Source organism: Macaca nemestrina, chromosome 17 (assembly GCF_043159975.1).
Source record: "Macaca nemestrina isolate mMacNem1 chromosome 17, mMacNem.hap1, whole genome shotgun sequence".
NCBI classification, from domain to species: Eukaryota; Metazoa; Chordata; class Mammalia; order Primates; family Cercopithecidae; genus Macaca; species Macaca nemestrina.
This window is the reverse complement of record NC_092141.1, coordinates 34,193,621-34,218,250: the sequence shown is the minus strand read 5'-3', so window position 1 is coordinate 34,218,250 and position 24,630 is coordinate 34,193,621.

The window sequence follows — 24,630 nt, the reverse complement described above, 5'->3', positions numbered from 1 at the left end:
CTTAAATTTTTTTTTTAAATTGAAAAATTTTTATTTTTAAGATTCTTGAGAATATATTGTTGTTAATTTGAGAAATTGTATCATTGTTCTTCAGAATCCAGGTTCTGTGTTCAGACAAGTGGTGTGCAAACCCTTGTTCTGGCATTTATGGTATGGACTTGGCCACCTTGGTTGACCTTCCTAAGTGTCAGTTCCTCAGCTATCAATTGAGGATTATGACTGCACCCTCCTCATGGGACTGTTATGAAGATGAACAAATAAGACAGGCAAAGCGCAGACTTGGCACAGAGTGTGCTCCCTAAATATTAACTAGTACTAATTTGCTTATCTTTGGTTATCAATGACGAAGGGCCTTTTCACTTATACCTATTGTCTGTTTACATTTCTGTGTGTGTATGTGTGTCTAAATTAAGATATATGATTTTAAGGTGAAAGATGAAATCATAAGGGACTATTTATTAGGTTAATTAGCAGGCATATAGCTCTTTTCCCCCTGCTTTTAGAAAGGGTGCTGCCCAGGCTGGCCTTGAACTCCTGGGTTCAAGTGATCAGCTTCCCAGGTAGCTGAGACTACAGGTGCACACCACCGTGTCTGGCAAATATAACTCTTTCTCGGGGTTCATCTAACCTCAAAGAAAAGCAGGTACTAGTGCTGTACAGTTTCTACCCACCATTTCTCCTTTGGGCTAGTTTTAGAATCTATTGTATGACTTATCTTTCTCTTTTAATATTTCCTTTAAGACTAACTACATTTTAAGTATGATTTTTATTATGTGAAGAGATCCTGTGGGAATACATTGCCAATTGTGGAACAAAATCAGAGACAGAACTAGATTTGATTTCCAGAAATCTGTAGTACTGCCGACCTCTCAAGGAGCACATTTTTCAGCAAAGCAAAGAATCCTGTCCGCTGGGGACAGCTTTAGCCCTTTAGGAGCACAGAGCAGTCCGAGCAGCCGCTGCAACTTCCCCTCCCACTGATGGCATCTATAAATCCATTTCCTGTCTTGTAATTACGTCTCATGTGATAATTAGCCCCTTTATATCAATGAAGCCAAATTTCCATGTGTAATGGACTGAAGCCCAAGTGTATGCGAGGAGTTGAAATGCAGCTTTGGCAGGAGGGGGGCCTCTGAGATCTCCTTGGGGGCAGGGAGGACAGCCCTCTGTGTGAGGAGTCTATACTGTGCCAGGCGCTGTGCTGTTACTTTGCATGCACCATTCCATACCCTCCTCACACTGATCCTTCCTCCCTGGCACCTTCACCTTTGCTTTTATTGTCCGAGACCAGCTTCTGTGCACTCTTCAGATGGAAAATCAAAACCATCAGTGGTACTTAGATGAACACGTGACACTACATGCCAAAGGCTCTGCGGGGTACAAGGAAGGAAGTGCTGTAGGAACCAGCCAAGGACAGTGCCCCTGAAGGCTTGTTCCTTCCTGGAATGTCACGTGGACCACTGACCCTTCACAGCCCTGAATGTGCACAGGCACGTGTGGAACCAGCATCAGGGTGGGGCTTCAGGATGCCAGGAGCCCAGAAACCAGTGCAGGCACCCAGCTGTAGGAGGAACATTTGAAATATTGCTGCAGCCCTTGGGAAGACAAGGCAGGGACACAGGGGCAGAGGCAAGAATGGAGGGGGCGATTGAAAGAGGTGGGTGTAGGTTTATGACTTTGAAAAGGGAATTTGGGACAGTGAAGAACGAGGCCACATGTCCCTTTATCTCATTTCCTTCTATCTTCTTTCTTTTTTCCTTTCACTCTTCTCAGGCATTTCCTTCCTATAATCAGGTTGCATTGTGGGGAGGGGTGTGGAATTCACGATCTTTTAGCTTGGACAGAGAATTAGAGGGGGCAGTGAACACAAATTGTCAGGAAGGCTAAGAAAAGATAGGGAAGACATTGGATTAGCCTTGAATCTTTGAGCAGGCTACTTAGATGCTGCTAAGTCCCTTGGGGTCCTGATCTCTAAATTGGGGATAATAACTGATGCCTTGCACACCTCACTGGACTGAGGAGGAAGTGGAATAGACTTGATTTTGATTTAAAGGAATGTCTGAGTATATACTGGTTTTTCAGGGATGTGCCGGGGGAAATACTTATAAACGCATGTTTATATGTAAGTATGTGCACATTCCCCATTCCACACACACATGGTCAACTGAATGTATATCTTTTTGTCTTTTAGGAATTTAAAACCACCACATATAATGATAAGTACTTACTACTCATTAACCACTTACTCTATGCTAGACCCTATCTCGGCTCTATATTTATATTTCTTATTTAATTCCCTAAATCCTGTGAGGTAGGTATTATTAGCCCTATTTTACAGAAGACAAAACTGAGGCACCAGGTTAGGATGATCACTCAAAGTTATGCACCTAGTAAGTGTTAGAGCTAGAACTTGAAACAGGCCTGAATTTCTTAATCTTTTGTCTTAATTGCTATGTTGTTTCTGCGAATCTGAGCTTTTCTTTACATCTATAGGCAAACATTTTTGGACTCAGACTCAAATGTCATTGCCCCAAGGTGGACTCCCACTTTCCTGTCTCAAAATGGCTCTGATACAGTGATCGAATGCTTGAAATGAGAAAGGCTTTGAGGGTGTGCTGTGACTTTCATCTCTGCAGAGCCCCAGGATGTTTCTCCAGCCCCCTTCTCAATATGCAGGGAAGAGAAGCCTTAGCTGGGCTTCAGGCTCTGGACAGCAGTGCCAGGGGCTCTGTGTAGGGGCTGGTCCTTCTAGAAAGTGGCTCTGGGATGGCTGCTTGTGGACAGGATCCTGCTGCCTCTCTCTCCTTCCTGCCTAGTGAAACCTCTGGGCCCCTGTGCCTTCTCCTTTACCTGCTTCTTCCTTCCTGAACTGGTGCCCTCTGTTTCTAATTACATAGAATTCTAGAGGGGTTCACTACAAGTCCAGCCTCTATGCCAGCAAAAGACCCTTCTCCATTTTTGCCAGTGAGTTGGCAAGAGCTGTAGGGTATGAGTGATGCAGTGGGCTCTAGAGCCATGGGTTCAAATCTTGGCCCTTGGCTGTGTCACTCAACTTCTCAGGCTTTCCTTTTCCCCCTTTTTTTTGTTTTGTTTTTAAAGAAGAGGGCTATAACACCCATACTATAAGGTTGCTGCTGGTATTAAATGAATACATATAAAGAACTTGGGACAGTGCTTTATTAAGTGCTCAGTAGCTCTCATTTTTACCCCATGTCAGATACTTCACTCAGTGCTGCGTGCACACAATTCTCATTTAGATCTCACAACACCCCAGTTAAGTAGATGGCAATATGATCTCCATTTTACAGATGAGGAAACCAAGGCTCATGGAAGTTAGGTTCACATAGCAAGTAAGTAAGAGAGCTAGGATTCAACCAGGACTGCCTGACTTCAAGGCTTATTCTCTTAATCTCTTTATCGCACTTCAGGTCCCTCAAAGACCTCCTTGTAAAGAAAATCCCCCATATCTTTCTCATCTCTTTCTGGGACTTCCTAAAAAAAAAAAAAACCCTGGAGTCCAAGGGTAGCTGCAGCTGTCTCAGGTCATGTGATGAAAGGTGGGGGCAGTGTGGTACTGGCTGACCTTGTGGTGAGCTGGACCCTGTGATTGCCAGAGTCTGCCCCAAAATGAATGCTGGGGACTACACTGACTGGTAAGGAGTTCCCTTCCTCCTGGGGTGTCTGGCAGAATCAAGATGAGGTTTGAAGGGTCTTCAAAGAGTGAGAGCAGACAGGGTAAAAATAAACTTTCACATTAATCCATTATCCTAATGATCGTCCTAAAGATAAGCTTGATCAGATATGAGCATTGCTGAGATTGATTTGCCTAAAATAAGAATCTCATTTGCATTTTTCTGATTTTCCCCTACTTCATTTAGCCATATTAAAAGACAGCTGCAGCTCTCACCAAGGACAAACATTTGAGAGATATGGATATTGCCTACACGTATTTATGGTGCTTAGGATCCTCCCTACCCACCTGTGTGTGCTATAATCTCTTTGACAGAGGAGAGGAGGACAGTTTCAGGAACCTGAAGGTGATAGCTCTGGCTTTCCTTTGATCACATTTTAAAACTTACATATTGGTAGAACCAAAGACTCTGCCTGGGTAGAATGGATTGAAGAAGATCCCATAGTCTAGGGTCTAAATTAGAAAATTTAATTTCACATATCTCTTTCATTAATTATTCATATCATCCCTAAGAGATAGCTAGGGCAGTTATTTTTATTCCCATTTTACAGATGAGGAAACTGAGCCTCAGTGAGGTTAAGGTACACACTTTAGGCTATATGCCTTGCCAATAGTGTCTAAGATCTCTTGACTCCCATGCCTGGGCCACAAACCTTCCTACTTCTAGGCCAGGGCTCTCTGCTATTGGACCTAGGTGCCTGGTAACGGCTCTGGGAAGAATCACGTGTCTCAGAGGGAAACACTTGATCCTGGTCATACAGGCAAGACCACACCTTTCATCCATTTGCCCTCCAAATGTTTTTTCATGGAGTAGACAAGGCCAGTGAAAATATCCATGAGCTGATGAGAAATGTTTGTATGTGCTTCTTGGCAGAGCTGACCATGGACAATAAAGACCCATGAGGCCATTGCTGCTAAGCTTCAGAGAGATCCCACTGATCCTTTTGCTATCTTCAGCCTGAGGGCTAGTCAAGTGGATTACCTTTAGAGTGGGAAGAACTTGGAATGCGGGATCAGAGTCACGGATTGAGTCCTGGCTTCGCATTAATGTCAGCTGGTGTTTATAAAGGTGTTATTTAATGTAGTACATTAGTATTTAATTAGATACATTATTTAATACATTTATCTAATACATTATTTCACTTAATCCCACAGCACTCCCATGAGGTGATACTAATGTCATTGTCCCCATTCCCTGGATAGGAAAATAAATTCATAGACATAGAGGGTAAATAACTTACCCAAGCTACTCAGCCTTGCTCTCTGTAATTCCAAATCTTATTATTATTTTTTAAAATTTTAGCTGCTGCTGCTGCTTCTTCTTCTTCTTCTTCTTCTTCTTCTTCTTCTTCTTCTTCTTCTTCTTCTTCTTCTTCTTCTTCTTCTTCTTCTTCTCCTTCTCCTCCTTCTCCTCCTCCTCCTCCTCCTCCTCCTCCTTCTCCTTCTCCTTCTCCTTCCTCTTCTCTTTCTCCTTCCTCTTCTTCTTCTGAGACAGTCTCACTCTTTTGCCCAGGCTGGAGTGCAGTGGCATGATCTCTGCTCACTGCAACCTCTGCCTCCTGGTTCAAGTGATTCTCCTGCCTCAGTTTCCCAAGTAGCTGGGATTACAGGCGCGTGCTGCCATGCCCAGCTAATTTTTGTATTTTTAGTAGAGATGGGGTTTTGCCATGTTGGCCAGGCTGGTCTCAAACTCCTGGCCTCAAGTGATCTGCCTGCCTCAGCCTCTCAAAGTGTTGGGATTACAGGCGTGAGCCATTGCACCTGGACTTTTTTTTTTTTTTTTTTTTTAAGATAATACATTTACTTGGGTCCAAATTCAAAAGATACAAAAAATAAAACAGTAAAAAATTTCCTTCGTACTCTTGTCCCCCAGCCATGAGTCTACCCTCCTGGAGGCAAACAGTTTTAGCAGCTGTGTATGTTTTCTTTCAGAGATTTGTTATACGTATGTAAGCAAATAGGCAAGTATATTGTTCCTACTGTTTTTGCATGTGTGGATGTATAAATCCCTTTGAATTGAATTGAAGAGGCATGGCTAAAGTTCTCTATATAAGACAATAGTATGATTTGGGTAATAATACAAAAGCAGTGTCTTTAGTTAAACATGATCTGTTCTTTAAATTTTCTGACCTTTGCTCTTGTTCTTTCCTCAGTATAAAATGCTTGACTCCTCACTCACACTCCTCACCTGCCAAGCTCCTCGACACCCTTCAGGATGCGGCACAGACGTCATCTCCTCTCCAGCAACATTCCTCAACCAGCCCCTCTCCCCCTTAAAGATGATTCATTTCCTCCTTTGTATTCCCGCATTTTTCACATTATGTAATACTTATTTTTTAAACTAACTGTATAAACAGGACCTAAATAACCTGATAGGTCCCAGAGGGACATTCATTCATTCAACATACACAGATGCACACATACACACACACACGCACAATATATCTATATGTATACATACTATATATACACATACTATATATGCATATACTATATATATAATGTGTATATATGTTGCATACATAAGATATATATACACACACATACTATATACATATTATATATATATACAATTGTTTAGTGAGGGTCTGCTCTTCTTTTTTTTTTTTTTTTTTGAGACAGAGTCTCACTCTGTTGCCCAGCCTGGAGTGCAGTGGTGTGATCTTGGCTCATTGCAAACTCCGCCTCCCAGGTTCAAGAGATTCTTCTGCCTCAGCCTCCTGAGTAGCTGGGACTACAGACACACACCACCATGCCCGACTAATGTTTGTATTTTCAGTAGAGACAGGGTTTCACCATATTGGCTAGACTGGTCTCGAACTCCTGACCTCATGATCCACCCACCTCAGCCTCCCAAAGTGCTGGGATTACAGGCATGAGGCAACGTGCCCGGCCAGTCTGCTCTTTTTAGTTTTGGTGGCAGCATATTAAATACACCAGTCTGCACCTTGCTTTCTAAGAACCTTTTATTGTAGGAAAATTTCACACATATACAAAAGTAGAAAAAACAGTGTGAACCCCCATATAGCCATCAACCCACTTCAACAATGATCCACACTCAGCCGATCTTTTTGTATCTTCACTTCCTCTCCCTCTCCCCCTGATTATTTTAAAGCAAATTCCAGGCATCATACAATTTCATCTATTAATTCTTCAGCATATATTTCTAAAACAAAATGACCCCCCCGCAAAATAAACACAACCTCTACACATGTAAAAGAAAACAATAATTCTTTAATACCATAAGCTACCTAGTCAGCATTCAGATTTCCTTGGTTTTTTTTTCTCTCTCTCTCAACAAATGCTGTTTTGTTTGAATCAAAATTCAAGTAAGGTCCACACATTGCATTTGGTTACTTCCCTTGCTTTTTATCACTAACAACATTCTTGGAGATGATTTCCTACCAGAACATAAAGAACTACTTTATTCTTTTTCCCGTTGCAGAGTATTCTTTATATGAATGTCCTAGAATTCATTTAACCAGCCTGTTGGTGGACATGTAGGTCATTTTCAACCTTTTGCTATTGCAAACAATGCTGCATTGAATAACATTTTGTAAGCATGTTATTTTGCATATGTGGGAGTATATCTGCTAGTTAAATTCTTGGAAGCGGAATTTCTGGGTGAAAGGATATGTGTGTTTGTAATTTCAAAGATTATTGCTAGATTGACTTCTCAGAGATTGTACCCATGTAACTGATAACTTCCCCCAGCCATGTAGGTGAGACCCTTTTTTCCTGTACCCTCCTCAGAAGCACCATCCCGTCTCTGGCTTCTGTCCATCCAATTCCCTTTCTCTAGAAGGTCCTGTCTCACCTTGTCAATCTGGTAAATGCTTATTCTTCAAGGCTCAGGTCAAAGGCCCCATCACAGCATACATCCCACTGGGTACTCTTTATGACTCATCTCTCCTTCATTGCGTAGTTAGGTCCTTGAGGGTGCAGACCATGGCACACAGTAGGGGGCCTCCCTAAATTTGTCTAGAGAGGTGCTGAAGGACTGAGAGACTAGGGCATAATCTCTAGGTCTTGTTCCAGTGGGGGTTTAGGGACTTCTGTTCAGTTTCCTTGGATGGAGCAAGCCGAGTCATGGGCGCATCACCCACTTTTGGAACCCTCTGGCCTCTAAGTATTGGAACCCAGAAAAAAACCAAGTGCTACATTGCCCAGCCCCAGATGCCTGCAACAGATGGCATGGCATGTCTGAGGCTGGGGGTCTGTTCATCGCAGACCTGCACCTCTGTGGATTCTGACCTTTCAAATTGTTTTCTATTTAATCTGGGCTGGAAGACCTTGCTTTTTGTTGTTTTAAAATCTTTGCTCTCTTCCTACCCCACAAATGAAACTGTCATCCTCCAAATTACTATGATCTGGAAGGGCAGGAGCAGAATTAGGCCCCACAAAAGCACGTTAGACGGGCAGGTGGGAGTAATCCTGTGTGCCCGAGGTGGGGGAGGGTGCAGCAGATGGCTCCCCAGGCAAGCCCTAAAAGCCAGGATTAAAAAGTAATTTTCAGCATGCTGAAAATGGGACTGCAGATTTGGGTCACTGCAATTAACTCTTTCCTGGCTACAGGCAGGGACCTTGTAGCTGAGAGGCGTTATCCTGTCGAGGGGAGCTGCCAGGTGAAAACCCCCTTTGTTTCTCCTCCTTAGGCCTCAGGGAGAATAGCTCCTGGGTCTCTTCTTGAGAATGGAAGTCAGATCTGCAGGGTCTTCCACTTTCTGGAGACTAGCTTCCTGCCTCCCCTCTGAAGATGGCGTCTGTTGGAGGGAAGTCCCTCCCAAGGCTGTGGGAGGCATTTCACCTCAAGGGATTTGACTGTTGTATCAGAGGCCTAAAGTGGCACCTCATTCTGTTATCAAAAGTACATCAGGCATTTGCCCCACAAAAGATGAGGTGCTTTCTTGCCAATTACTTCCTGTGCTAAAGAAACTACAGTTTTTACCTTAAATAGAGTATTTCAGTATCTGTTTCTGTCTCCGCTACCCCAACTGCCCAAAAAGAATTCCTTTATCTCAAAAGCCACTTCATTAAATAATCTTCCCAGAGGAATAATTTTATTTTTCATTCTTGAACTGTAGGATAGAAACCAATGGGTTTTCCCTTTTCCCTTTGGTTGCCAGGAAACTCGAAGCCTCAAATTCAAAAACTAATTCCATGACATCCCTTAATGCATTTTATTTTTCCCCTTATCTTGTTATTCTATTCTAATTCACACATTCCTTGGTCCTGATTTTATTTATCTGTTTATATTGTGCTATATTATTGAATGTATATCCTGTATATCAAATCCTTTGTGCAACTAGGTAGAGTATAAATGAGTAAATGCAGAAATAATTTCATACACAGATTAATTCATTCATCTTTTAAAATAAGCTCCTGTTAGGTGCTTAATACTGTCCTTGAAAGACTGATAAAATAAAATGCATTTAAACATTTATCACCTATTATGTATCAGGTATTACACCTAGGACATTTTATGTCATCTATTTTAATTTATGTCCAACAATAATCTTATGATATAAACAATCACATGAGTTGGCATACATAAAGCATTTAGCCCAGTGCCTGGAAAGTACCAGAGAAGTAGTAGCTAGTCTTACTAGGTATCATTATCTTCATTTTAAAAAGGGGAAACTGTGATTCTGAAAGGCTAAGTTACACCGTTGCAAGAGTTTAATGAAAAAAAAAAAAAAAAGTACCAAGAGCATGGCAGATAGTAGGTGTGGCAGGCATTTGTTGTGTTTTTGGCTACCCATTGTACCTTGTTTCAGTAATAGTTCCTTCTTTTTCTTTGGGAAACCACTCCACACAGCATTTGTAGTTCATGAGCTCTGGACCAGGCTTCATTTTTCACTCCAGGGGGTGAGCAAGTGACTCAAGCATGGCTGACCAGTGCTCTGGATTCCCCTAGCCACAGCCGTTGGTTCAGGGGTGCGACTCGTGACCTAGATTGGTCCAAAGTGAAGCCTAGGATTTGTGTGAGTGTTTTGGGGAAGAGACTGGTTTTCCCTACCAGTGGATGGGAGCTTGACAGTCGGTATATGCAGCATGACGTACACACGACTGGAGATTAGGCAGCCGCCCTTCTACCCTAAGTAGAAAGCCCACATGGCAATGGAGCCAACACCGAAAAAGTGGAGGCTAGAGGTGGAGAGAGCAAAAATGGGCCCTGAGGACATTGCTCAGCCCCCTGGAAGTCTACAAGGTCTCAAGCCTTGCCAGAAGCCTATAAGATCTGTTCCAGTGTTCCAGGATCATTTGATTGCTGAAACTATAAACTGTTTTTTTTTGTTTGTTTGTTTGTTTGTTTGTTTGTTTGTTTTGCTTAATCCTGTTTGAGTTGGGTTTCAGTCATTTACAAGCAAAACAAATCCTAACTTATACAAGGCATTCAATAAGTTACAAAATTTTTTTTTTCTAGGGACAGGGTCTTGCTCTCTCACCCAGGCTGGAGTGCAGTAGTGCAGTCATGGCTCACCGTAACCTCAAACTCTTGGGCTCAAGGGATCCTCCTGCCTCAGCTTCCCAAGCAGCTGAGATTACAGGCACGCGCCACCATGCCCAGCTAATTTTTTGTTTATTATTTGTAGAGACAGGTCTTGCTATATTGCCAGGCTCGTCTTGAACTCCTGGCCTCAGCGATCTTCCCACCTTGGCCTCGCAAAGCACTGTGATTACAGGTGTGAGCTACCACACCCTGGCCCTCAACAAATTTTGGCATTTTTCCTTTTCCATTTAATGGGCTTGCCCAGTGGCATAGCTAGTAAGTGGCTAGTAAGTGGCAGCATCAATATTTGAATGCAGTTCTGGCTCAGAAGCCCATGCATATCATGGTCCCTGCCTATAGGAACTCGGACTGTAGTTAAGCTCCCAGACAGAGACAAATGAAACAGGTGGGTGATGAGTCAAGGCGATGACAGTGGGCCATTGGGCAAAAGCTGCCAGCGTAGTGCTTCTGGAGTGCCTTCACCCTGAACTCTCATCCCCAGAACCTTTGAAAGGTCTGGGAGAAGCACAGATGTAGATTTGCAGACATGCCAGCTGGTTCTGCGTGTTTCTATGCATGGAGCTGATGCTTCCTCTGCTCATTTAAAGAAGAAAGCTCGCCCAGAGCAGAGGCTGAATGAAACAGACACATCCACACCACTGGACCCTGATTCACCGTGTGACCTCTTTGGCTGAGTCATCTGCTCTCCTAAAATGAGCCGTCTCATCTGCAGAATGAAGGTGAAGCTTGACAAATGAGGTGCAAATGAGATCTCATAACTACTTAGATCAGAAAGTTGCTGCTGGATAGCCCTACCTGAGCAACTGCAGGACTTGATCTCTCCTCTCCGGCATATCTGAGAGTCATCGAGGGTGTTTGTGAATAAGTCCAGTCCTACACCATCTCCACTGCTCTGCAAAGACCCTCTGCTCCTCCAACTCAAGGTCTTGTGTGGCCTGTGCTGTCACCACTGACCAGACTGCCCATCTGTAGCACCGCCTGCCTCTGGGTATTAGTATGCTGTATCGCTGCCTTGGACCTTTAATGAGAAAGGGAGGTCCCTTCCCCAGTCCTGTTCTGGTGGATAGATTCAGGAGGAAGTTGCTTGCTTTTCGTGCCATGGTAAACTTGTAAGGAAAGAGGGACAGACTGCGAGCAATTGGGAGGGTTGGTGTGGCCCTGGGTCAGCAAGTTTTTCAGGGCAACGCCCTGCCTAGGGAAGTACACCAAGCTACTCACAGGAGGACGAATTATAAGCGTGGGAAAGATACTATTGTTACAGGCAGCACATTCGAATAAAATCATCCCGGTAAAACAGAATTCTGCCAGGGAGTTGCTCATCCAGTTTTGCTCACTCTGGGCAATGGAATCATACCTCTAATAATCAGCTAGGACCTACCCCATCCAGAAAATAAAGATGACTAAAAGATGGTGATCGTTAATATTTTAAAACTGGCTCTCCAGAAAAAATGTTTATTATAACTTTTATATCATTTATTATAAATTTTTAGATATTTTACAGAGAGAAAGGATGTTGTTATTGACTGAATGTTTGTATCCACTGCCCTCCCAACCAGTTCTGATGTTGAAGGCCTAGCCCCCAATGTGGCTGTATTCAGAGGTGAGAACTTTAAGGAAGTAATTAAGGTTAAATAAGGTTATAAGGGTGAGGCCCTAATCTGAAAGGATTAGTGTCTTTATAAGGAGAGACTCCAGAGAGCTGAGTCTATCTCTCCATGTGCAAGTGTGTGCACACTGAGGAAAGGCTATTTGAGGACAAAAGAGAAAGCGGCCCATCTACCAGCTGGGAAGAGAGCCCTCACCACAAACCAAATTGGCTGAAACCTTGATCTTGGACTTTTGGCCTCCAGAATTGTGAGAAAATAACTTTTTCTTGTTTAAGCTACCTAATCCATGGTATAATATTTTGTTTTGACCATCTGATCTGACTAATACAGATGTGAAGCACCCAAATTACAAAGAAGAATCAACTATACAATGCCTTATCATAAATTTCACACAGCCAACTGATTCTCACAGTGCTTTTGTTGACCTTTGTTGAACTCTTGTTTCCGCAGCCGTAACTGTGGTTTCAATTCACCCATGATTTGACAAAATCAGACTGTGAATCAATGCTATCCAATTTGCCAAAGAAGGACTCACATCATTAACAAATGAGGATAATTCCAACATGAATGTCAGTTGATATTTTCGTCTCCATTAAGGAGTCAAATGAAAGAAAAACAACAAACATGTATCAGAATTTCATTTGCTAGTCAATAACATAGTGACTTCTTTGCTGAATCAGGTGGTAATATTTGAATGCTGGAAGAATATTGCCTTGATTTTTTTGGTACTAGTCACAATATAACAGTTATAGACACAACATGATTTTAAGTTTAATCTGCACTATTAACATTTTCTCCATCATTATCTGAAATCTATACAATCAACAGTTTCCATGGTGTAAATTCCACTGTGGCTGGTTTCAACCTACCAATGGTAAGTCATCGAATGTGGAGTGGGGAAGAAGAGATGCACCATCATATAACCTTTTCACCACATACATACAGTAGATGTAAATAACCTTAAGAGCAGAGATGATAATAAAATACAGTAAAATAATTAGGAAGTGAGGAGTGCTAAATATCTTTGTTTTTAATATAATTATTTTGTTAAAAGTATATATAATTTAATTTTTAATGATGGCTGTGTTTAATAACTTGCTTGCAAAATTCCTGAAAATTTAACAATTAGCTCTTTCGAGCTGGTATCAGCTAGCTCTAGCACTCCGCTGTCAAGTAGAGTTGTGCCTGGCTCAAACCAAACTTGGCAAAGAGAACTAGATAACCAGATCCATTTTTCAGCATATTAATACCTAATGAACTTTTTTTTTTTTTTAAGAGATTGGGGAATGTCTTAAAAAGAGAATATTTAAGAGAATTCTATGTTGCTCAGGCTGGTCTCGAACTCTTGTGTAGCTGGGATTATAGGCACCAGCCTCTGCACCCAACTCCTAATAAATTTTTAAAGGCAGATCCTCTTCCCTAAGTGATATGATTAGCCATGTGGCTGAGGAAGTAATTCTGGGCCTCTGTAGATCCTCTAGGACAGTGCTTCTTAAAGTGTGATCCTTGGACCAAAAACCTCAGCATAACACTAAGTTTTTTTGGAAATGCACATTTTAGGGCTCACTGCCAACCTACTGAATCAGAACCTCTGAGAACAGGGCCCAGCAATCTGTTCCTGATGTTTCTGGTGCCTGTTTCAGATGCATCATCAGGTTTGATGTTCCTTTCTGAGGACTATAGTTTGAGCAGCACTGCTTTTGGGTGTATCCCACATTGTTCTCCCCGCCTGCTGTGGGCAATAGAGTGTAAGCTTTCATGTTCAGAACGCTTGTTACTGCTTCCAGGTGTGCTCAAAGTACAGTGGTTAGGAAAGAGTTTTCATCAGTCCGTCCTTGTGCAAGGCTTCACCTCCATCCAATGGGCTTGCAAGATGATGCTAAGGTGCAGGTGCTCCTGGAAGTCTCGCTGACGCCAGGGCTCAGAGCTTATGTCATTTTTGTGCAATTGGTATTCTCCTGCACTGTGAATATAGCAGAGGCGGTTTAAATTGCTTTCCGTCGGGAAACAGGCTTTCTACTTGGACTGCGAGCTCAGTGTAGGTGCTCCATTTGTTCTGTCTTGTGACACTGACTCTGACATAAAGTTAAACATTCTTCCTTCTCTGTAAATTAGCTGAATCCATAGAAATCCTGGGTCAAATGGGCTTAAACAATAAGTAATTTTATTACTTTCCATAACTGAAGTCAATGGGCTTTGGGGCTGGTTGGTTTAGAGGCCCAGCAATGGTATCAAGGACCCAGGTTCTTTTCATCTTTCTGGTATGCCAATGCCCATAGTGGTCCACCCTCCAGTTGCTGGCAGGATGGCTGCAGTGGTTCCAGCCATCACAGCCAGAGAGTACAAAGTCCAGAGCAGGGAGCTCTTACCTGGGGCTCCACAGACAAACCCGGGGAGCCATGAACCTGAGTGGGAGAAAGAATTACACCACTAACCTCTAACTGAAATGTGGCATTTTCTTCAATTATGAATGCAGGCAACGTCTATAGTGGTAGTAGTGTACTGTGGCTTTGCCACCAAAAGAAATCATATGTATTTTCACATAACATTACAATTGTGAATATATTATAAAATATAATTTATACTCAATCCCACTTTGAAATTGTAGTAGTTATTAGATCTACCATTAAATCTTGATATTGAATGTGTTAATAAAGTATCACATATATTATTATACCACAAACATATTGTTTTAATATTTTAATACATGGTTAAATTATAATTGTTTACATGTAATTTATTTTATATATTTTAAAATATTATTCTAAGAAGCAGTTCATGGAATTCATCTGACCACAAAAGGGATCCTGGCACCACCCTCCCACCAAAAAAAGGCTAAGAATTCTTGATGTAGAGGAAGAAGACAGGCCATCTCCTGCAGTGACTCTCTCTTTTTTAATTTTCTTATTTTTGAGACAGAGTTTTGCTCTTGCTGCCCAGGCTGGAGTGCAATGGTGCAATCTCAGCTCACTGAAACCTCTGTCTCCTGGGTTCAAGCAATGCTCCTGCCTCAGCCTCCCAAGTAGCTGGGGCTACAGACATGCACCACTATGCCCAGCTAATTTTGTAATTTTGGTAGAAACGGGGTTTCTCCATGTTGGTCAGGCTGGTCTCAAACTCCTGACCTCAGGTGAGCCACCTGCTTCAGCATCCCAAAGTGCTGGGATTATAGGCATGAGCCACCATGCCCGGCCTTCTGTTTTTTTTTTTTTTTTTTTTTTTTTGAGACAGGGTCTCACTCTGTCACCCAGGTGGCTGGAGTGCAGTGATGTGGATCTTGACTTATTGCAGCCTCAACCTCCTGGGCTCAAGCAATCCTCCTACCTCAGTCTCCCGAGTAGTTGGGACCAGAGGTGTGTGTCACCACACCTGGCTAATTTTTTATTTTGTTGAGATGGGGTTTTGCCTTGTTGCCCAAGCTGGTCTTGAACTCCTAGGCTCAAGCAATTCTCCTGCCTCGGACTCTCAAAGCGCTGGGATTACAGGCATGATCTACCTACCACACCTGGTCTCCTCCAGTGACTCTCTCTTGGGAGACAAGAAATGTCATAACTCATTGGCCAGAAATGGGTCACATGACATTCTTGAGCCAATCATTGTGAAGAAAAATGAGATAGATACCCCCCTTCCCCCACCCCAATCAGTGTGGCAAGGTCAGCTTTCCCTGAGGCAAGGGGCTATTTGGGTGAGGGTGGATATCAGAAGACACTGGGGTTCTGTTACGAAAGAGGAAAGGGAGGCTCGGGAGATAGTCCCTCAGGTGCTATGGGTTAGGAATTGCTCAGGAGTCTGCTTCACCTTCTGCCACATTTCAGAAGGATAAGACTAAGATAGAAGGAACAGCATGTTTTTATGCAAGAGCTTGGGGACAGTAAGGAGGCAGCAGGGGCTTTCTGCCTCTCCAGAAGGTTTTCTAGAGGAAGATATGCATTAGTTGATTCTTGGAGAATGCATGGGACTTAGCCAGGAGAAAGAAGATGAAAAATTGTTCCAGAATGTGGAAATAGTATGTGCAAGGACCAGAGGTATGTAAGAACATGGTGTGTCCTGAGAGCTACTCGTAGTTTAGTATTTGGTAAGAGAAGGGGAGAGTGGTGAGAAAAGAGGCTGGGGAGGTGGCCTGGGAGCCAACACGAAAGACCTTGGGTATCAAGGTTGGGGTTAGAATTTTATCCTGGTGAACACAAGTGGTTTCTGAGGGGTTTTAAGTGCAGCAGTGACATGATTCTATTTGTTTTTCAGAAAGGTCATTGTGGCACTGTAGTGTGGAGAATAGACAGAGGGGAGCAAGACTAAAAGCAGGGGAGACACTTAGGCTGTTGTTCAACCCGGGGAAAGAAGACGGTGGTCTGAACAACGGTAGTGGCAGTGAGGCTGGAGAAGAGAGGGTGACAGAGCTTAAGAGACTGATTGAATACCGCATGGGGGTGGTGATGAGGGAAATGGATAAATCCCAGATAACCCCCATATTTGTGACTTGAGCCAGTGGCAGATGGTGGAACCATTCACTGAATAGGAGACAGGAGGGGATGCAGTTGGGGGTGAGGAGAGGTCAGAGCAGATGATAAGATCAAAGGTTCAGAATTAGACAGATTGTGATATGATTTTGGCTGCTTTTTGTCTTGGCATTCCCATTTCTTGTATTTCCCCTGAAAGTTCGGAATGGCCACAACTTTTCCATGAGAACCCTGAGGCTGAGGGCCCGAGAGCCCCAAGATCTCTGTGGAAATAGGAAGATGTGGTGGCGAAGGAATGGCACACAGTGATGTAATTTTTGGTCCACTCCTCCAAAGGCTTCCATGAAAACAGTAAAACTACTCATTCTGTCTCCTAGCATACCAGCAAATGGAAGCTTTGCAGGAAAACTAAGTTTTTAAATATATATTTATAATATATATTATAATTATAATACAACTTAATATTATAATATAATTATAATAAGGTGTTGAAGACCTTATTGTTTTTGGTCCTGTTCATAGAGTGAAACCAGACTCAGCAGAATTCAGGGACTTTTGAATAGATTTGGAGAGTGACTCTGAGCCAGGTGCCTGCCACTTTGCAGAGTAAATTATCAAGGCAGTAAGAGGTTGAAACTTCAGCCTGGAGAAATGGTTAATTGCTTTGCCCTCTAGTTATTATTTTGGTCTTAGCTTATTGTAGAGTATAGCATTTCAAGCAAAGGGCTATAAATTTCATGGTAGGGGTTATCTATTCAGGGGTGCAGTGGAGATGAGAAAGACAAGCAGTCATCGATACCAACCTTGATTATCAATCATGGAAAATATGTGTCTTTTTCAGGCAATGCTGTCCAATAGAACCCTTGCATTTTGGTTTCTCCTGTGTTCTCGACTCTCCCCATTCACATAAACCTATATATACCCATCGGTAAAGTATACACACATATGGACTCAATCAACAATGCCTTAGGCTGGCCACGGTTTTAGATACCTGTGTGAACATAGGAGCCTTAGTCGAGGACAATACCAGGTTCTTTAAAAAGCGGCTCGAGAAAGCAAATTTCAAGAGGAAGTAGAAGGCTGTATTGATTTCATAGGTGCTTCCACTTCTATCTCACCCTGTCCTGGGCCCCTTGCATCCATAACTATTTCTTGATCTCTCGTCCTGGGCTTTGTGCTAGGCGAAATGTACCAGTTACACTGGTTCTGTCCTTAGGAGCTGACAAGCAAAGGCTCTTGGCATTCACGTGACTTTGGCTGTTGGGGGTGGAGGCGGCCGCAGTTGCTGCTGCTGCTTTGGGTGTTACCTGGGTGGGTGGGGTGGCAGAGAGACAGGTGGGTTCTTTCACACGCCGTACATTTGTGAAGGCGTTTTGTGCTTGGGAGCTGTTTGTTTCTTTGCCTTGCAAGCTGTTGGATGCCTCTGCTCAAGCAGAGGCTGATTCCCCAGCACATGGCCCTGCTAAGTGCTGCTTTGGGAAGTACTTTGCTTTCCAGCTAGGCTTGTCACCCAGCTCTCTCTCCATCCAGCATGTCCTCTCTGGCAGGAAGCAGGCGTGCAACTTTCTGGGCTGTTCTGATGGGAGCTCAGGGAGGCAGGGAGTGCCTGAAGACTAGGAATCAAGTCAAGGGAGGTCAGCTGTGGGCTGTGTAGGCAGCTGGCTCCAGGCTCCAGGGGTTAGAGGTGCCCCTGCCAGTAATAGGAGTGTAATCTCTGATCCATGGGCCCAAGCTGCATGCTGCTGACCTTGTTGGTACCACCTATGGAGTGGGTGGTCATAGCTGGCAGGCTGGTGATCTGCAGACGCAACTGGCCCAATTCAGGCAAGGGTGAGACACCAAAACAGTGTTTCCCAAACTCTATTCCACAAAACATTGATTCCACGGAAACTAAAAAGGATAAAAGGGTTCAGGGATTATATAAACTAGAGAAACACTGATTTAGATAAAGGCAAACAGATTTCTTTACTGAAAGAGACTTAAAATCCTCAAACTAAAAATTTGCTAACCACACTTTGGGAGGCTGAGATGGGTGGATCACGAGGTCAGGAGATCAAGACCATCCTGGCTAACATGGTGAAACCCTGTCTCTACTAAAAATACAAAAAAATTAGCTGGGCATGGTGGTGGGTGCCTGTAGTCACAGCTACACGGGAGGCTGAGGCAGGAGAATGGTGTGAACCTGGGAGGCGGAGCTTGCAGTGAACTGAGATCATACCACTGTACTCCAGCCTGGGCGACAGTGAGACTCCATCTCAAAAAAAAAAAAAAAAAAAAAGATACTAACCGGTGTTATAAATCTTTAGATAGCGATTAGAATATATAATGTTTCCCAAACCTGTTGGACTGTGGAACCCTTCTTTTGGTGTAACATCTGTTGGGGGGAGGGTTCCATATAACACACTTTGGGAAACATTGCCTGATGCTTTCTTGCATGCTGAGTTTATGTGACCAGGCTGGGTGCTCAGATCATGGTAGCAGGATGTTGGATTTTGAAACTGGCTATTCATAGGGCTACTCTAAGCCTTTACCTTTGGCGTTTCTTGCAACACCAATCATTGCATATGTCACAGAGAGTCCTTTAGGGACCCAGGCCTGTTGATATTAAAATAAGACCTCACCAAGGCGGGAGGATTGCTTGAGTCCGAGAATTCAGTACTAGCTTCAGCAACATAGGGAGACCTTGCCTCTACAAAACCCAAAGCAAATCAAACCAAAACACACAAAAAACAAGACTTAGTTCTTAGTAATCCCAGCACTTTGGGAGGCTGAGGCAGGTGGATCACCTGAGGTCGGGAGTTCGAGACCAGCCTGACCAACATGGAGAAACCCCGTCTCTACTAAAAATACAAAGTTAGCCGGGCATGGTGGCACATGCCTGTAATCCCAGCTACTCAGGAGGCTGAGGCAGGAGAATCACTTGAACCTGGGAGGCAGAGGTTGCGGTGAGCCGAGGTTGCACCGTTGCACTCCAGCCTGGGCAACAAGAGCGAAACGCCGTCTCAAAAAAACAAAACAAAACAAAAAACTGGGTTCTAAAGTTCGCTAGACCTCATCTAAATCACAGTGTGGCTGTTCATTGGATGTGGAATTCAGGTAAGTTTCATAACCATTCTGAGGCTCAGTTTCCTGCATCCATAAAATGGGATTAATAATAGTATTCCAGCCTGGGCAACATAGGGAGACCCTATCTCTGCAAAAAAAAAAAAAAAAAAGGTAGCCAGGTATGGTGGTGCACACCTGTAGTCCCAGCTACTCAGGAGGCTGAGGGAGGAGGATCTCTTGAGCCAGGGAGGTCTCCACCTAACTGCAGTGAGCTGTGTTAGTGCCAATACACTTCAGCCTTGATAACAGAGAAAGACCCTATATTAAAATATGTGGGTAGGGCCTGGTAGCTCATGTTTGTAATTCAGCACTTTGGGAAGCCGAGGCGGGCGGATCACAAGGTCAGGAGTTCAAGACCAGCCTGACCAACATGGTAAAACCCCATCTCTACTAAAAATACAAACATTAGCCAGGCGTGGTGGTGCGTGCCTGTAATCCCAGCTACTCAGGAGGCTGAGGCAGAAGAATGGCTTCAACCCGGGAGGCGGAGCTTGCAGTGAGCCGAGATCACTGCAATCCACTGCACTCCAGCCTGGGCGACAGAGCGAGACTCCGTCTCAAAAAAAAAAAAATAAATAAATACAAAATAAATAAATAAATAAAAATTTAAAACATAATAATACCTACCCCCCAAAGTATTTGTGAGGAGTAATTGAGACAATACATAGCAAACAGCACATGGCCTGCTTCAAATCAGAAGCTTAATGAATGTCTTTTTAAAAAATTCTGATATAGAAACAAAGATATGTCAGTGGAGAGGAGGGGCCAGGAAATGCTGTGCACAGGTGGACAGGTGGATAAATGGAATGCTATTGTCTGAATGTTTGTGTTCCTCTAAAATTTCTATTTTGATGTCTTGGCCCCCAAGGTGATGTTATTAGGAGGTGGGGCTTTTGAGGAGTGATAAGGTCATGGGGGTGGAGCCCTTATACATGGGATTTGTGCCCTTATAAAAGAGGCCTGAGAGAGATCCCCTGCCCCTTCGACCATGTGAGGACACAGTGAGAAGGTGCCATCTGTGAAGCAGGAAGCAGGCCCTTACCAGAGACTGAATATGCTGGCACCTTGATCTCGTACTTCCCAGCTTCCAAAACTGTGGGAAAGACATTTCTGTTGCTTATAAGCCACGCAGTCTGTGGCATTTTGTTATAGCCACCCAAACAGACTAACACAATGGTATTACACTGGTGCGTTCAGGATGGGTGAGTTGAAGGAAGGAGAGAGGCGTAGCATAGAATCCTTTTTCTGCTTCTGCAACTTGCACCAACCTGGCTTGAACCTCGCTTTCAACAGTCAGTGTCCTGATGGGAGAAAACCACTAACACAGGCAATAAACACACTTCTAAACATGCCATTTGGAATCCAGAGTCCTTTGACATGCCAGGGTGGTTCTACAACTGGGCTGGGGGCCAGGGGAGGGATCCTGGCCACTGAAAGGCTGGCATCGACACATCAGAGGGAAAGGAAAGATCACTGGCATTTAGGGATGCCTGGAACCAAGTGAGCCAAGGAATGAGGTCACCAATTCACCCTCTGGCTGTAGCGTCCCATCTTGGGAGGTGAATTCTATCCTAATGGAGGTGGGGAGGCGAGGTAATGAGCAGCTGCTTCTCCTTACTGTATAAGGTGCTGCCTCCAGGCCAGGCACCAGCAATGTCAGGAAATGATCCCAGGGTTCAAGGTGAGGCCGGAACTTAGTGAAGCCATTTGTGCAGCATGAGGGGAAACAGAGGAGACAGCTGGATTGTGAGTTACTTAAGGCCATACCCAGCCAGTTTCAAAGAGCATCCTTGTGTATGTTGAACGGCTTCCAGGCCAGTCTCTACCTGGTTCTCTGAGAGGTGATAGGTGAGAAGAGGGGCTGGGAGGGCTGTTTAGTGTGGTCTGCAACGTGAGCTGCTGCAGGCCCTGGGAGGTGTTCTTTCTGGGTGTGATGGGTGTTTAGATCAAACCAGAAACAGCACCAATAGCCAACTTACAATACGACGAGCCCTTCTGCATACTAATTCACTGAGTCCTTGCAACTTTATTTGTTGGGTGTTTTTACTAACCCCATTTTGCACGTGGGAAAAGTAAGCCAAGGGACAGGTTGAGTAACTTGCTAGAGGTCCTATTAGTATTGAGAACCAGAATTTGAGCCCAGGCAGCGTAGCTCCAGAACTTGGGTGCTGACCCACTGTGCTATCATGGTATTTAGCAGAAATGCAATTCGGTGGCGGGCTAGGTCAGATATATGGGAAAGGAGTAGAGCTCCTTATTTGGCTTGATCTGAGCTCTGGGAGGCAGGGTTATGGTCGCCTGAAGGCTCTGGTGTGATGAGTGGGCCAGAACCAAATATCAGAAGTTCAATTGTCTTGTACACAAAAGTGAGGAACCAGAGGTGGCTCAGATACATTTGACTGAGTAATTTTCTTGTGATCTTTGACAGTTTTGCCGCAGCTCCATGCATGATACTTGGGTGATGGAGATGAGGTTACCTCCTGGACCTGTGATGGCCCCATAGGCTCCAGGGGCAAGAGGATTCTCCTTCCTAGGAAGGAGAAAAAGGAAAAAGCTTATAGTGAAAATAGCATTGGCTTTACAGCCATACAGGCTCGGCTGGGCTTGAAACCTCACCCTAACTCCCATTAGTTACTCTGTGTAACTTTGAGAAACTGTTTTAACCTTTCTGAGCCTCCGTGTCCTCATCTGTAAAGCAGGGATAATGCTATGTACCTCACAGCATTATTAGGAGGATTAAATGAGATAATGAATGCACATTAACAGTGCCTGGGACATGGGAGGTGTTTTGTTGGTGTAAATTCCTCCCCTCTTCATGCTTGCTTTCTTCTCCTTCTTTCTTGGGAAAATATGATTTGCTGGGTTAAAAAAAAAAGAACGAGAGAAAGACGTTATAGCTGCAGGGCCTGCAGTCCTCCTCAAATGCCTTGGCAAGGGAGAAGGTTATTTCTGATCCCCATTGTGCCTGGAGAGGACAAGGGTGCAAGGAGGAGCTGCTAGCCCTGCCTGGCTGCCTCTCTGTGGTGGCAATCACTCTGGCATTGATTCTGCCCCAGGAACTGACACCTGAGGCTGCACATGCAGGAAAAATGGGCTGAGATGGGCCTGAAGGGACAACTGGGAGCTCAGTCGGGGAGTGGCACCCGAAAGAGGACTGAGACCAGAGGAGGTAGCCCTGAGGCCATGACTGGAGAGAAACAGCAGAATGGCAACTCCCAGCTGGCAGAGAAGGCCACCCTATCTGCAGGAGCCCAGCCACAGGGGTTCTTGGACTCAGCCCGCAGCCACCTCCTTCCCCCTCTTGCCCTTCATGAGAAAAGCAAACTGGCTGGGTTGTCCCTCTGAGCCACTGGAAAAGAAAAAGGCTACAAAGAGAAGACTGGGGGAGTGCATTCATTTATTTTTTCATTCATTCCACTAATACTTATTGAGCACCACTTCCCTCCACATGCGTCTCAGTCCATGGGCGACTTATGCAGGCCCCACTTCACAGACAGCACACTTTCTAGCAGTATGGGCTTGGTTAAGTTACTTAATTAACTTCCCTGGACTTCAGTTTCTTTAGCTGTATAATGGGTTAGAAGATCCCTACTTGGTATATGACAGGCATGCAATGAATATTGTCTCTCTTCCTTTCCCATCTTCTCCTTTCCAAATGTTTGCTGAGGGAGGGAGGACCTGAGGCTGTAGGTACTCATTTGCATGTGGTTTTGTATAAATGTGGGGTGTCTTTTAAGCTGGAGAGGGGGAAAGCTGCCAGAGGCTCACTTTTATCTCCAATTGCTCTGCTAACCATGCCTGTTTCCGTATCTATTGATGCAAAATGAAGCACCCCCAAAATTAGTGGCTTAAAGCAACAACAAGCAGGCCAGGCACAGTGGCTCATGCCTATAATCCCAGCACTTTGGGAGGCTGAGGCAAGAGGATCACTTGAGCCCAGGAGTTCAAGACCAGCCAGAGCAACAGAGTGAGACCCCATCTCTACAAAAAACAAAAATATGAGCCCAGTGTTGTGGCATGTACTTGTAGTCTCAGCTACTTGGGAGGCTGAGGTGGGAGGATCACTGGAGCCCGGGAAGTTGAGGCTGTAGTGAGCCATGATTGCATCACTGCACTCCAACCTCGGTGACAGGGCAAGACCCTGTCTCAAAAACAACAATGACAATAATCATTCTATTATTATCTCTCATGGTTCTGTAGGGGTTCACTAAGTGATTCTTGCTCACGATCTCTTGGTCTTTGTTAGAATCAGATGTCTGCTGGAGCTGGAGTCATTTCAAAGGCTTCCTCATTCACATGACTGACATTGATGCTGGCTGTTGGCTAGCACCTCAGTCACGGCTATTGCCCAGACACTTAAACGTGCCCTCTCTGTGTGGTCTGGATTTCCTTAGAGCATGGCAGTGGGGCTCCAAGAACAAGAGTTCTAAAATAAGCAGGCAGGAGTAAAAACGTTACTTCTGTCATCGCCACAAGTCTGCCTAGATTCAAGTGGAGGAAATGTAGACCCCATTTCTCAGTCGGAGAATCATCAGTGTCACGTTGTAAGGACCTGTGGGATGGGATATCTTTATGCAGCCATCTTGGAAAATACAATCTGCCATGTTGCCCAACCAGGAAGAACTTCCAGCAGGAAGGCTTGTGTCTTGACTCTGGGGGTGAAATTGCCCATAAACGGAGAAACACAGGGCTCTTGAGAAGAGGCTTTGGGTATAAGAAATGGGGAGAGGGAGTTCAGTCACTGCCAAGGTAGTTCTTTTTTTCTTCTTTTGTTGGGACAGGGTCTTGCTCTGTTGCCCAGGTTGGAGTGCAGTGATACCATCATAGCCTACTGCGGCCTCAAACTCCTGAGCTCAAATGATCCTCCTGCCTCTGCCTCCCAAGTAGCTGGAGTGGTGCAGTGGCATGATTATAGCTTACTGCAGCCTTGAACTCTTGGGCTCAGGCTATCCTCCTGACTCAGCCTCCTGAGAAACTGGGACTACGGGTGCATGCCACTGTGACTGGCTAATTAAAAAAAATTTTTTTTTTTTTAGAGATGGAGGTCTCACTTTGTTGCCCAGACTGGTCTTAAACTCCTGGCTTCAAGTGATCCCCCTGCCTCAATCTCCCAAAGTATGGGGTTATGGGCATGGGCCACTGTGCCTGGCCTGTATTTTTTTTTTTTTTTAATTCATCAACTACACTGAATCAGATAGGCAATTTGTATTTTCTAAAAAGTTATGTACTTAATATTTTAAAATTTATTTATTTATT